We start from the raw sequence: 12,388 nt of genomic DNA on the forward strand, positions 1-12,388 counted from the left end.
CAGGCAACCCGGATATGAAATGGGTTGCCTGACTGTGAGTCCTCACCTGTGCACTTAAATATAATAATACGCAACTTATAATAATACTCAACTGTAGGCACACAATTAAAGGTTAAGAAAGGGTTTATTTACTAAAGAAGGGACAGTGAAGAAATGACTATTTCAGAGAAGGCAACAAATTGGTAAATGCATCCTACCAGTTCCATTGACCTGGAATCTCAGTGGCAGGCAAAGAGCCGGTGAAAAGCCAAGAGTCAAGCCGAGAGCCAAGAGGCCAAGAGACCCAACATCTGAGAGAGCAAAAGACCTCCAAGACCCACATGAATACTTAACTGGCTCCTTAACTCCACCCGCAGGTCCCAGCAGTCCTCCGTTTGGTGATAAGGGCTTTATAGTTGCCCATGTCTTGATGGCTTTGGTCTAGAGTGGGGGTGGAGTCCACAAAGCCTGTGTTTGGTTTGGTGAGGGTGTTGCTCCTCCTAACAGTAGCAATGACAAGCGGATACTGTCAGAACCATATTAGCTGTGCGATCTTTGTTCATTTGATAACACATATGAACTCAATTTCTTAATTAAACTTGGCTGATAACATTTTTCAAAACCTGGGATATCACAACAGGTGGAAATAATTGCAAGAGGTATTTGGAAAGAAAAATTTAGGAGCTGTTAACTAGCATTAGATTAAAGGGAACTTCTGTTATTTCACTGTGCAGGTGAAATACTGGTGTGTGGAGAGAACTATGCGGATGCTGAAATATCTACACAGCTGAGAATTTTGAATGTTCTTAGACCACTAGAAAAATAGATATTCAGGTGTTTTCTATTGGGGACTTCTTGGGACAAGACTAACTCACTTAACTAGTTTGGCTTGGAAATGACACGTGTTCTTTTTGCTTTCATTTCACTGTAGCTAACTGTGTCCCATCTAGACACAGGGTGTGTGTTGTACATTTACACTTAGGGAAGGACATAATCTTTGATTGGACTACCACTTTCAGCAACAACATTAATTAGTAGAAAGGAGACATTTTTGATGGGGCAGGAGACATTTTGTTCCTGCCATAAGAAACAGAAAGGCAAGTCATTGTAGGTATCAGTGGTAGCTGTCTTTAAGTTCTTGATCTTAAAGAGGAGGGAGGTCATATGATAGAAGTTTCTGGAGGTGAGGGCACCTGGCTGGGTTTTTGGGGGGAGGGAGGGGCAGATATAGGGTTAGCTAAGGTGTGCCTTCAGAGGCAGTAGGTCTCTAGGGACAGAAAGTTTGGATTCTATGGTCCAGCTGAAGGTGAGGTTTACACACTTAGAGGTCATGAGTAGGGACTAAAGACAGTCACCAGAAGGTCCAAGAGACAACTGTCAACTCTCCTTGATTTAGCCAGGCACAGGCTCTAATGGGCCCCCTGAAAGACTGGAGTGGAGATACATGTGTGGGACAGCATGGCCAGTGGGTAAGTCATAATAAATAATCAGACTCATTCCCTGATGAGACCATTTTCAGCGATATCTTGAATGAATAGCTTAAACTCTCTGAGAATCAGTTTCTTTGCTTTGATAGACTGTTAATATCCACAGCACAGGGTGGTAATAAGGATTAAACTTGGTGACATAAAGTGCTAGCACCAGTCAGAACTCAGAAAATGGGCTCATGGGCCTTTCCACTTGGATTGTTACAATAGCCTCTTGGAAAGAATTTTCCTTTTTTTTTTAAATCTTCCCAAGCTGCCCCTTACCACAGCTGATTCTCAGTGCAGCAGTGAGAATGTGCCAAGGCTTAGAGTGAAAACTAGATACTAATACTGGTCCTTGGCCCAGTCAGTATTAGTTGCCACTGACATGTTGCTGACCTCACCTTATGCTTTCTTCCTCTTCACCCACTCTGCTCCAGCCCCTGAGTAGTCCTTGAAGAAGACCAGACATGTCCCATCCTAGGTATTTCACTCTTCTCTCCACCTGGAATCCTCTCTGCTCAAATGCCTGTTTTTTACATGAGACTTTCTCTGACTGTTCAATTTCAAATTGATTCCCAACCAGGTTCAACTTGCCCCTCTTATCCTTATCCATCTTCCTGGTTTGGAATTTCTGCGCACTTGCAAAGCATAGCATGCATATTTATTTTACTATTTACTCACCCCCTTACTGGAAGCAAGTTCTGGGTGATTAGGGATTTCTGCACTGCCTTACCTCCGGTTTGGCTCACAGCAGACAGTCTGCATTGGCTGAATAAATTTAACCTATTAGAGTGCTGGTATTTGTTCTTATAGATGTCAGTACCGCTGCAAAGTAGAGAAGCAGAGACCTCCCTCTTCATTTCTACCACCCCAAATTCCTGTAGACACCTAGGCAGAGCTCCTCTTAGCTGTTCCCAGACCCTCTCTTCCCCAAAATTTGGAGATCCATTGAGCCTGAATCTCAACAAGTTGTGAAATCTAACACTTAGTATACAGAAAACCCAGAGCAAAGAGGAGTAAGTTTAAACACATGGAGGAAGTCACCAGCCAGATTCAGAATGTGGCACATTCCACAGGACAAATGGCTTAGTTTCTTCAACAAATATGTCTTGAAAAAGAAAAAAATAAAATAAAATAAGGGTGTGGGGAATGGTTTTAAATTAAGAGAGTTAGGAGTAGAATATTATCCAAACAAAATATGCCAGTGTTGTGTGGGTCCCCCATTCAAAGAATTCAGTATGCCAGACAATTTTAAGAGTCTTGGTAAAAACTTGAAGGTGGATTTTATATATCACATATCACAATATATATTCTCTTATAGAATCTGGTGTGTGTTTTTATGTATGTGTGTAAGAGTGTATGTGTGTGTGTTGTATTCTAGAAAATTAAGGTTTATTGAAAATGATTTGAGGGTCTATATTCTCAGTTCTCCCAAGGATAGTATATTGCTAGTACATTCTAGATAAGTAAGTCAATTCTTTATGTAAATGGGTATCTCAGGCCACTAAAACTTAATTTTCTCATGGAACCTCAGCTGAAAAGAGTTGAAGTGGGAGGGATTGATATTATAACAGGGTGGTCCCCAGGAAAGGGGGAGATTCCAGATTCCCTCTGCCACCCAAAGGACCAGTGGAGCTGAGCTGGGAAGAGGGAAAGCTGGAGAGGGGACTGAAGGAAGCAGGATGGAGAGCCAGAAGGAGACCTGAGGGAGCCACATGGAGCAGAAACATGTGAAGAATCTGCACTTGCTTCTTGGCCCTGGACTATTAGAAAGAGGGGTGAGAGACCTATAGGGTGCTTAACAATTGCAGCTTTTATCTTGACTTTGATTTTGCCCTTTTCTCCCCAGACTTGTCTGACTGTTTTTGACCTTTCTTCATGGTTTTCTGCAAGAAGATGCTTTAGAATTGACAGGTTTTCAGGCCTTGCTATGGGCCAGTCCTCCATTTGGGCGAACTTTTACCCATGAGGGGATGGGTAACTTTGGGTGCTTGATTTAGAAACTATATTCTTTGCCTTTTCTGCATTGCTCACTGGTTGTATTAAAGTTCCTTTCCAGTAAAGGTCGCACATGTTTTGTCTTGATGTGGTGGATGGCAGAACCTATTTGGAGTGGGCAGGTTTGAGGGTTCTAGGGTGCCAGAATTCTGGCATATGCTTTAAATTATTCAGGGGACAGGGACAGATAAACAAGATTGGCAACATATTGATAGTCTTTGGAGCTGAGTTAGGAAAACATAGAGCTTCATTATCTTATATCCTATACTTTTTTGTCTGCATAAAAACTTGGCATAGCAAAAACTTAATTCTTTCTTGAAAATTAGGAGGAGTTGAAACTTCCTCTTCCTGAGGAGGAAGGAGGGCTATTTTCTTTTCACTGTACTTCTTTGTCAGGTGTTGGTTGGAGCGTGGAGGAAAGGGGGGTTGGTCTGTTACATGGGAGGGGCGCAATGATTATTCATTCCTCTTTATAGGTCCTTAGTTTCTTCCCCTTCAGTTTACTGCTAGCTGGTGGAGTGGAGTGCAGAGTGGGCTTTGGTAAGATTGAGGGCGATGCCTTCTGGGGCTGGGGCTGGGGCTGGGCCTGGGGCTGGGGTTGGGTTTGGGGTTAGGGCTAGGGTTGGGTTCAGAGGTCAGGGAGGGTTGGAGCTGGGGCTCAGGATTTTACTGCTTATGCAAGCAGTGGGCAGTCACTCGTCAAATAGGAAGGCAAGTGTTTACGCAAACATGTGTCCTTTGAAGGCACAAGGTTGTGTGAAGACAGTAGCAAATGACCCATGATTTCCCTTAGCCTGCGCCTGGTTAAACCCTAGTTCTGGGCTCTCTTTACTGGCGCAGAGTGGCTGACTCCAGTCAGGAGTCACGGAGCAGTTACCAGGTTCAATAACCCCCACGAAGTTGTTTCCCACATATTAGAAAGCTTCCAGGAAAAGTTCTCAGGCATTTCTGAGGACTTCTTAATCTTCTTCATCAGTACCTGCCAGGCTGGGAAGAGATCTAACCTCTGTTAAGAGATACTGAGTTGGAAAAGTTAGTACTGGCGGAATCAAAGTCTCCCTATCTTCAGGACTTAATCTGGGCAGGATTTTCCCCTCCCCACCATTAGCCTGGCAGCTGGATTGTCCTCAGGTAAACATTTGCCAATGCAGCTCTTTGAGCTTTTATTAAATCTCTCATGGTGTCTTTCCATTGGCTTCGCAAGTTTACCCATGACAAGTAGGTTTCCTGTTTCTTAATCACGTTTCTAACTTTTGTGGTCTGTGTGAATAATGCAGAAATGATTTAACAAAGTCATTAACATTTCAACCTGTGTTGGCTGCCCTCTTTGGGGCTCAGTGGCCAGGCACTAAGATATGGGAGTAGACAGCAGGATGTCCTGGCTCCTCCATGCTACGCAGCACCTTCCCTAGGCGCTGTTGTTACTGTAGGAACTACATGAGTTTTACCGTATTATAGGGGCTTTACTGTATGTAAAGTATATATAGCTCTTGGTAAAAGCTCAATAATTATTAGCTTAAACTGATAAAGCATATTATTAAATTGTCACCAGCAGAGAGTTTAAAGTGTTGTTATCCATACTTTACAGATGGAAACACAAAGCTCTAAGTAGCTTAACCTCTAACTAGTTAGAAAAACCAGGATTTGTATCTGGGTCTTTGAGATAATAGAGACAGAATTCTTTCTCCAAAGTCAGGGCTTCTTAAGATATTGGTGGTTTAAAAAAAAAAAATTTGGAATACTTGTTTTTTTCCATTGTATTTATAAAAGTACTGATGTGTGACAGATTGGGGGGTACCCAACGATCAAACGGATTATTAGAATAATGAAGTTTAAAAGGATATTCACAGCAAGAGCCCTATTTTTAAAGTTATTAGATTCAACATGTATAAAATTAATCTTCTCTGTTATTTTGAAAGTTGGCTACACTGAGTATCTGAACTTGTCTTGTGTTTGACCTTGATAAGAGTTTCTTAGATTATCTGCAGCTTTCACTATGGTTAGTACTGTCCTAAGCTACTTGTTTTCTCCATACGGTGAGTAGGTGGATCACGTGCATCAGAATTTTCTGGGGGTACTTGCTAATGCAGATTTCTGAGTCTCACCCTAGCTTACTTGGATGCAATGATTGATATAAAATCCAGAAATCTGTATTTTAGGGAGTAATATTTTTTTTATTTTATAACAGTTTATTTTTACATCATTTTGTACATTTTTCCACCCATCTCAATTGTAATCCCCGCGGGTTTCCCATCACCAAGTCACCCGTGTGCCATCATCATAATCCCGTTCACTTTCCTCCCAACCCCCCATTTTTTTTATCCCATTCCCCACTCCATCCCCACAAAATGTCTCTGGTATATGGTTGTTCATTATTCTTGTTATTTTCTCGCCGGGTCCATTATACTCCTGCTATGAGTGAAACCATCCGGTATTTTTCTTTCTCTTTCTGGCTTATCCCACTAAGCATGATCTTTTCCAACGACATCAAAGTTGCTGCAAAAGACATGTGTTTCTCTTTTTTGGCTGCTGAGTAATATTCCATTGTATATATGTACCACATCTTTTTAATCCAGTCATCTACTTTTGGGCATTTGTGCTGCTTCCATGTTTTTCCAATTGTAAATAAAGCAGCAATAAACAAGGGGGTACAAGTATCTTTTTCAATTAGTGTTTTCGTGTCTTTTGGGTAGATACCTAAGAGTGGATTGCTGGGTCGTAGGGAAGCTCCATGTTTAGCAGTTTGAGGAACTTCCAAATAGTTTTCCATAGTGTTAGGGAGTAATTTTAATAATTCTAATACACTCTTAAGTTTTAAGAATCACTATTTTTCCAATGCTTTCTCACCTCTACAAATAATAGCTGATAGGGTAAACAGTGAAGTGACTTAGTGTTTTATTCTATGCCTCCCATCCCTATCTTACTGTTCTGTCTCATATATATATATATTTTTAATTATTAAGGACTTCCTTTCCATAGAATTTCATGGAGGGAACTTACATTCTGACTCATTTTAATGCATGTCTACAAACATGTACTGGTGCAAATTGCACGCTGGCTGGAGGAGAACAGATTGCAGATGCTTGCGATGAGTGGTGAGTGAGTAGAGACAGAACAAAGTGCCGTTCTGGGGTCACTTGAGCGTGTGTGTACATGTGGGCATCACAGAGACAGCTGAGATGGAGTGACCAGAAAGGGAGAACAAAACCCGGAGCATGCAGACTTTGGAAGCCTATAGGAAGAAGTGACCAGTGATGTGAAACACTGCCAATGGGATGAGTGAGGTGAGGATGGAACACTGACTGTGGATCAGCAACGTGGAGTCAGGGAATGTTCCGTGACGGAGACAAGACCTATTTCATGGACATGGGAAAGGTCTGACTCAGTGGAGTCAGGTGAACAGCAAGAGGGAAATTGGAAGCCGTGATGATGGGCAGTTATGTCAGGGGGTTTTACTGTGAAAAAAGAAAGGATAGGAGGTAGAAGGTAAAATGGAGCAAGACGCTTTGTTGGTGGGACAGGGAAATGGAAGTTATTTTGAACCCTAACAGTGACTGACTGTGATTTCTGTAGAGTCATATATTTGTTCCAGTTTATTCCTGCAGTGTTACAGAAACAATTGTCTACCACAAACTTTTCTCTTCAAGCTCTTTTAAATTCTACTCCCTCCCTAACCCTATTGCCCAAGAGTCTGCAAATCACTCTTGTTCCTTACATAGCTGAATTTGAATACATTTGAAAAAAAATTGATTTTTTTATTTGCTCTAAATATGTGTTTGAGGTATTTTAAAGCAGGTTTATTTCTAACGATTTCATGCATAATGCTTTTGTTTTACACAGCCACATACTTAACCATAATATAATAATGCTATTAATACCACAATTAATAGTGATTTCTCAATATCATCATAATACCCATTCTATATTCAGATATTTCCATTTGTCCCTAAAGACTCAAGGAAGGTCTGTGCATTGCATATGGTTCTTATGTCTTTTTAAACCATTTGTTTTTCATGCCCATCGACTTGATGACAGCAGTTCTTTTGTCCTATAGACAATGTTGCTTTCTGAATTGTCTGATAATTATAGTGTCATTTAGCTTGTTCATTTTTCTCCCGTATTTCCTATGAACTAGAATTATATGTGATGGCTTGAGCATCTACAGGTTTAGTACACTGGCAAAGGTATTTTACAGGTAGTTCTGTGCACTGCATGTTGCCTTATGGCAGAAAGCACGTACTATCTATTTAAATGTCATATTGTTAGTGATTCTAAGACTGACCAGGATAAGGTAGAATCTGCCTGAATAATGAAAGGTTCTTTTTAAGATAGGAATAAGGATAGATGTCTGTGTAATGATAGGAATGATTTTTGAGAGAGGGCTACTATTCATGCAGAAGGACATTTCTCTAAAAGAATGTAACTTAATAAGGACATGTAGGATACAGAGGTCAGATGTTGGATGTAGCCAGTTCAACTACAATACCAAGAGGTCATGTGCGCATGAATGCCGGTAATGTGGGTGACTGTGGTAGAAGTTACAGTATAGTAGCTTTTTTTCCTCGTGTGGTGAAGGTAAAGATATTAGGAAGTTTGAAGGGTGACTACAAATCATCTCCTGGAGAGTGGCAGATGAATACACTGGGTAATAGCATATGGCGACCATTTGGGAGCTGCTTGTAGTTAATCATTGTAAAGTTGAAGTGAAATCAGTGTTGCTGTGTGACTTTATTTTTCCTAGTCATATTCAGCTGCATGCTTGCATGTGCAGGAGAATAAGTTGAACTCCAATTGGGTAAGACAAGAGAGGTCAGTTTGTTTGACTATGGACTTTAATCTGAGGACAGGAGGAAAGTGATAGAAGGTGGTAGGATAAACCCCAGGTTGTTGGAGATTCTTGAAGTCAGATATTCATTGGGTAAAGCTTCACAGGGAGGAGTGCTGATTAGACCCGGGTGCCTGAAATCAAGATAATGGAGGGGCATATTTTTTTGGAAATGACAAGATCAGCGATATGACATTGGGAGTGAGTGGCTGGCTTAACAATTACTAAAGTAGAGGAGCTCAAAGACTGGAGTGATTTTGTAGGTGAAAGATGTTAATATCCTCAACAGTTAAGACAGACACAGCATTGGAGAGAATGAAAATATTCTCATGGGAATGAAGGGAAATCTCATGGGTGGAGGAGAAGGTGACTGCAGCCAGAGGACAGCCGGTAGTGCTCTCAGCACAGGATTTCGGAGAGGATGAAACGAGTTTACACCACATGGATTTCTTAGCGCTGTGTACAGTGTTCACGTACAGTGACTTTTGTTCTGCATCTATGTGGCTGCGGGGAACAGTAGGTTAACCACAGTGATTATTTATATGGAGCGATTCATTTCTCTTCATTCTGAAACCTACCTTAGAGGCTGAGCTGCTCACACACTAGTGCAACCAGGGGAGACAGTGAAGTTCCTCAGTGTATCCAACAGACAGGTTTTGACTGGATGAATTCTTCGCACAATTTGACCCTTATTTTCATTTCTAGTACAGTACTTTTCACTTTGTAGCAGCTGAAATTTTCTTGCAAGTGACTATATTAAGCTTTGCCTTTGCAAGTTTTTTTTACATACTGCATCAGAAAGAAAAACAGACAAATATAGAATTCTATTTTCAGGGTTTTTTTTTTTGGTAGAAAGAGAATTTTTTTTAAATATAATAGTTTATTTTTACATCATCAGTTTTTTTTTAATTCTATTTTTATTCTTTTGTCCAAAGCTAGGAGTAATGCATGCACATTTTAGAAATTTTGCAATATACAAAAAGGATAAAAAACAAAAGCATTCCCTTTTCTACCACTCATGATGTATATATGAGGGTAAGTAGGTATTGATTTTAGTCTCTTCTTTTTCTCACATACACATTTAAAAATCTTTTTTTTAAATTTGGATAATATGTACCTTTTTTTTCAGTTATCATGCTGATATCATTAAATATTCTTTGATAAAACATAAGATTTACAAATCTGTCCAGCATTTATTTTGGGATGAGCCTAATTATCTCTCTCCCAAATTGTATGTGTGTGTGCCCATCCAGTGAATCAATAATCCTTTCTTCTTGGATTGATCCATGATGCCGGCTCTGTCTTTCTAGCTTGTCTTTACCAAGGATAGCCTCTCCCAGGCTCCGTGCTGCTCACGGATCCAGAAAACTGCTTCTGCTTCTGAACCTAACTCTTCTCTCCCTTGTGTTTGCTGAGTCCCTTGCGGCCTCCTGGGTTGAGCTCTAGCTGAGACCAGTGCCAGCAGAAGGCCTGTTGTTAATTGTTAACCCTGATATTACTGGAAAACAGCTCTGACCGCTTCTGTCTTCTTTTTTTTTTTTCTTGGTTTTTACAGATGTTATTTGATCATCCTGAGACAAATGAGCCTTGGCCTCCAGACCCCGTAAAGCAAGTATCACTCCCATGGAGAGTAGTGCTGGTTCCTGAGGACCTGGAGGGTCTGCAGCCCTGGGGATATTAGTCAGAAGCAGGTAAGGAACACGGAAGGCTGGGATAGGAGGCAGCAGAAGGGCATGTTCCTGAATTTTTTTTAAAAAAGGCAGATAATTTGTGTAAATACAATGAGTCACTGGGTCTCAATATCTTTGTTATTTTCTCCTGGTATTATTTTTTGCCCTGATTCAATGATGTGGGTGGAATATATGATGTGTGTGTGTGTGTGTGTGTGTGTGTGTGTGTGTGTGTGTGTGTATGATATACATACATTGGAATTTAACCTGTAGTACCGTCTACCTTTTGTGAGTATCTACTATATGCTAAGCTTTTCATGCTAGACATATGGGAAAGAGGAGTAGACCAGGAACCTTACTTTGGCTGGAATTTTCTTTCTCCTGGTTTACTGTGGACTTGCTCTCTTGCTTGACTTGTTAATAGAAGTCTCATAGGGTTGTAAGAGTTTGTGGCTACAGTCACACCAATTCACTAATCAGTGCTGCTATGCTCCAGACACTGTTTGGAGGGCACTGGAATTTCAGGATGGTACAGGAAGGGGTTTTCCTGGAGTGGAAAAAGCAAATATTACTGAATGCTAGCTGTGAGTAGCAGGGAACACGAACAGTACAGAAATGGGGGTGAGCTCCACAGGGGTCAGAAATAGGAAAGTAATGCTGTCTTGTTGGCTGCAAGTGGAAAAGAGCAGAGATGGCCACAGCGCAGACGCCTGGAAGCTTAAAAGTCAGTTTGGGTGTGATTGAAAAATTCAAAACATAGTGTATTTCCCCAGAGAATTTCTGAAGAAAAATGTGTCTTGATGCGACTTCCCCCTTTTCCTGTTCTTCTTCAGGTGCCATGTGATTAGCTGTACATGGTGTCAGAGGAAACCATCTACTTTAGTTTTTTGATGATGCGACACCGTCAGTCTCCTCACTGATGTTTGTGTTCTTTTCCCTCTGTGTACTTTTCATCACGTGCCAAACTCTAGCAGGCTGAGGCAGCAACCCATCCTCCTCAGGGCCAGGGCTTCCTGAGGCTGGGGTGGTGGCAAGCTCTGCTGTGGTTGGACTACTGGGTACCACTTAAGGAGGGTCCTTGATGAAGTACTTGGGCCACATGCAGTGCTGTGCTCTGCCGTCATCACTGCCCTGTGTCGCCTCCAGGCACTGAGGGGCTGCTCTCTGGTCTCTGTTCAGAAAGCCTCCGTGCCTTTCCATGTACTCATTCCATACCCGTTCCCACCATCATGATTTGTTCCTCTAGAGCCTCACGAATGTGATAAATATCTGTGATATTATGATTTATAATAAATACATATATTTCTCATCCATATTTGGTCTTCATCCACAGTTTCTGGCTCTTGGCTCCCAAACCCTTGGAATTACCTGTCTGGAGCGATAATGGTGTCTTTTTGTGAGTGGGGTGACTTTCGGAAACATCTAAGGTTTGGAGTTGGGTGCTAGAGAAACCAACCTTTTGATTAGAGGGTTGGAACTTCCAGATCTACCTCCCATCCCCCCAGACCTCTGTGGGGGTGGGGAGACTGGGATTGAGTTCAGTGGTGATGATTTAATCACTCATGCTGTATAATGAAGCCCTCATAAAAGCCCAAGAGAAGGGATTCAGAAAACTTTCAGGTTGGTGTGGGAATATGTTAATATTTGAGGGGAATGGCACACCCTACAGGGAAGGGCATGGAAGTTCTGTGCCCTTTCTCTATACCTTGCCATATGCATCTCTTCATCTGGCTGTTCCTGAACTATATCCTTTGTAGTAAATCAGTGATATAGTGAATAAACAGGTATCTTGGGTTCTGTAAGCTATTTTAGCAAATTAGAGAAATCTGAGGAGGGAGTTATGAGTATCATCAGAAGTGCAGGTGACAGTCTTGGGCTTGAGACTGGCATCTAAAGTGGAGGGTGGTCGTAGGAGACTTCACCCTGAACCCGTGGAATCTGATGGCATTCCATAGTAGAGAGTTGTCAGAATTGAGTTGAGTTGAATTCTCAGAAAAATGCTGGGGCTCCCAAATTGTTTATCTTTGGGGCAAGCCTCCCATACCCACACACCCATGTTCCAGTTGGGTGGAAGAACCATTGTATAGATTTATTGCAGTAGAGAAACCTAGTTATTTACAAAAGGATTTGATGTTTTCCAACAGATAAAGACATTGTTTGAGTTCTAAGTGCATCTGTCATTCAGTTACACAATTCTGTGAAAACAAAGTAGTTCTTTACCCAGAAATAAAGGGGACTATTGAGTTCCTATTTGCTTAGCAAGATCCATGTTCCAGAAATCTCAGAAGTTCTGTGCATAGTGTAGTGAAAAGAACATATTTTATGGAACCCAGGACACTTGGATTTGAATTTCAGCACTACCATGTACTCAGTTTATGATCCTGATCTCTTCAACTGTCAGAGCCTATGGTGCAGACCTATAAAAATGGCTAGTAAAGAACACCTTC

The 12,388-nt window shown here is 41.3% G+C and overlaps 1 protein-coding gene across 2 annotated transcripts in view; it reads left to right on the plus strand.

The window, feature by feature from the left end:
* Nucleotides 1-12,388, plus strand: part of ST6GAL1 (ST6 beta-galactosamide alpha-2,6-sialyltranferase 1) — a 114,648-nt gene that overhangs the window by 68,651 nt on the left and 33,609 nt on the right. For both annotated transcript variants that reach the window (XM_012734126.1, XM_004675079.2), the window contains one exon: nt 9,827-9,962. The gene's annotated coding sequence lies outside the window, so the exon portion shown is untranslated. The remainder of the gene's footprint in view (nt 1-9,826; nt 9,963-12,388) is intronic.

The sequence above is a fragment of the Condylura cristata genome, unplaced genomic scaffold, assembly GCF_000260355.1.
Source record: "Condylura cristata isolate star-nosed mole 26May11 unplaced genomic scaffold, ConCri1.0 scaffold00003, whole genome shotgun sequence".
NCBI lineage: Eukaryota > Metazoa > Chordata > Mammalia > Eulipotyphla > Talpidae > Condylura > Condylura cristata.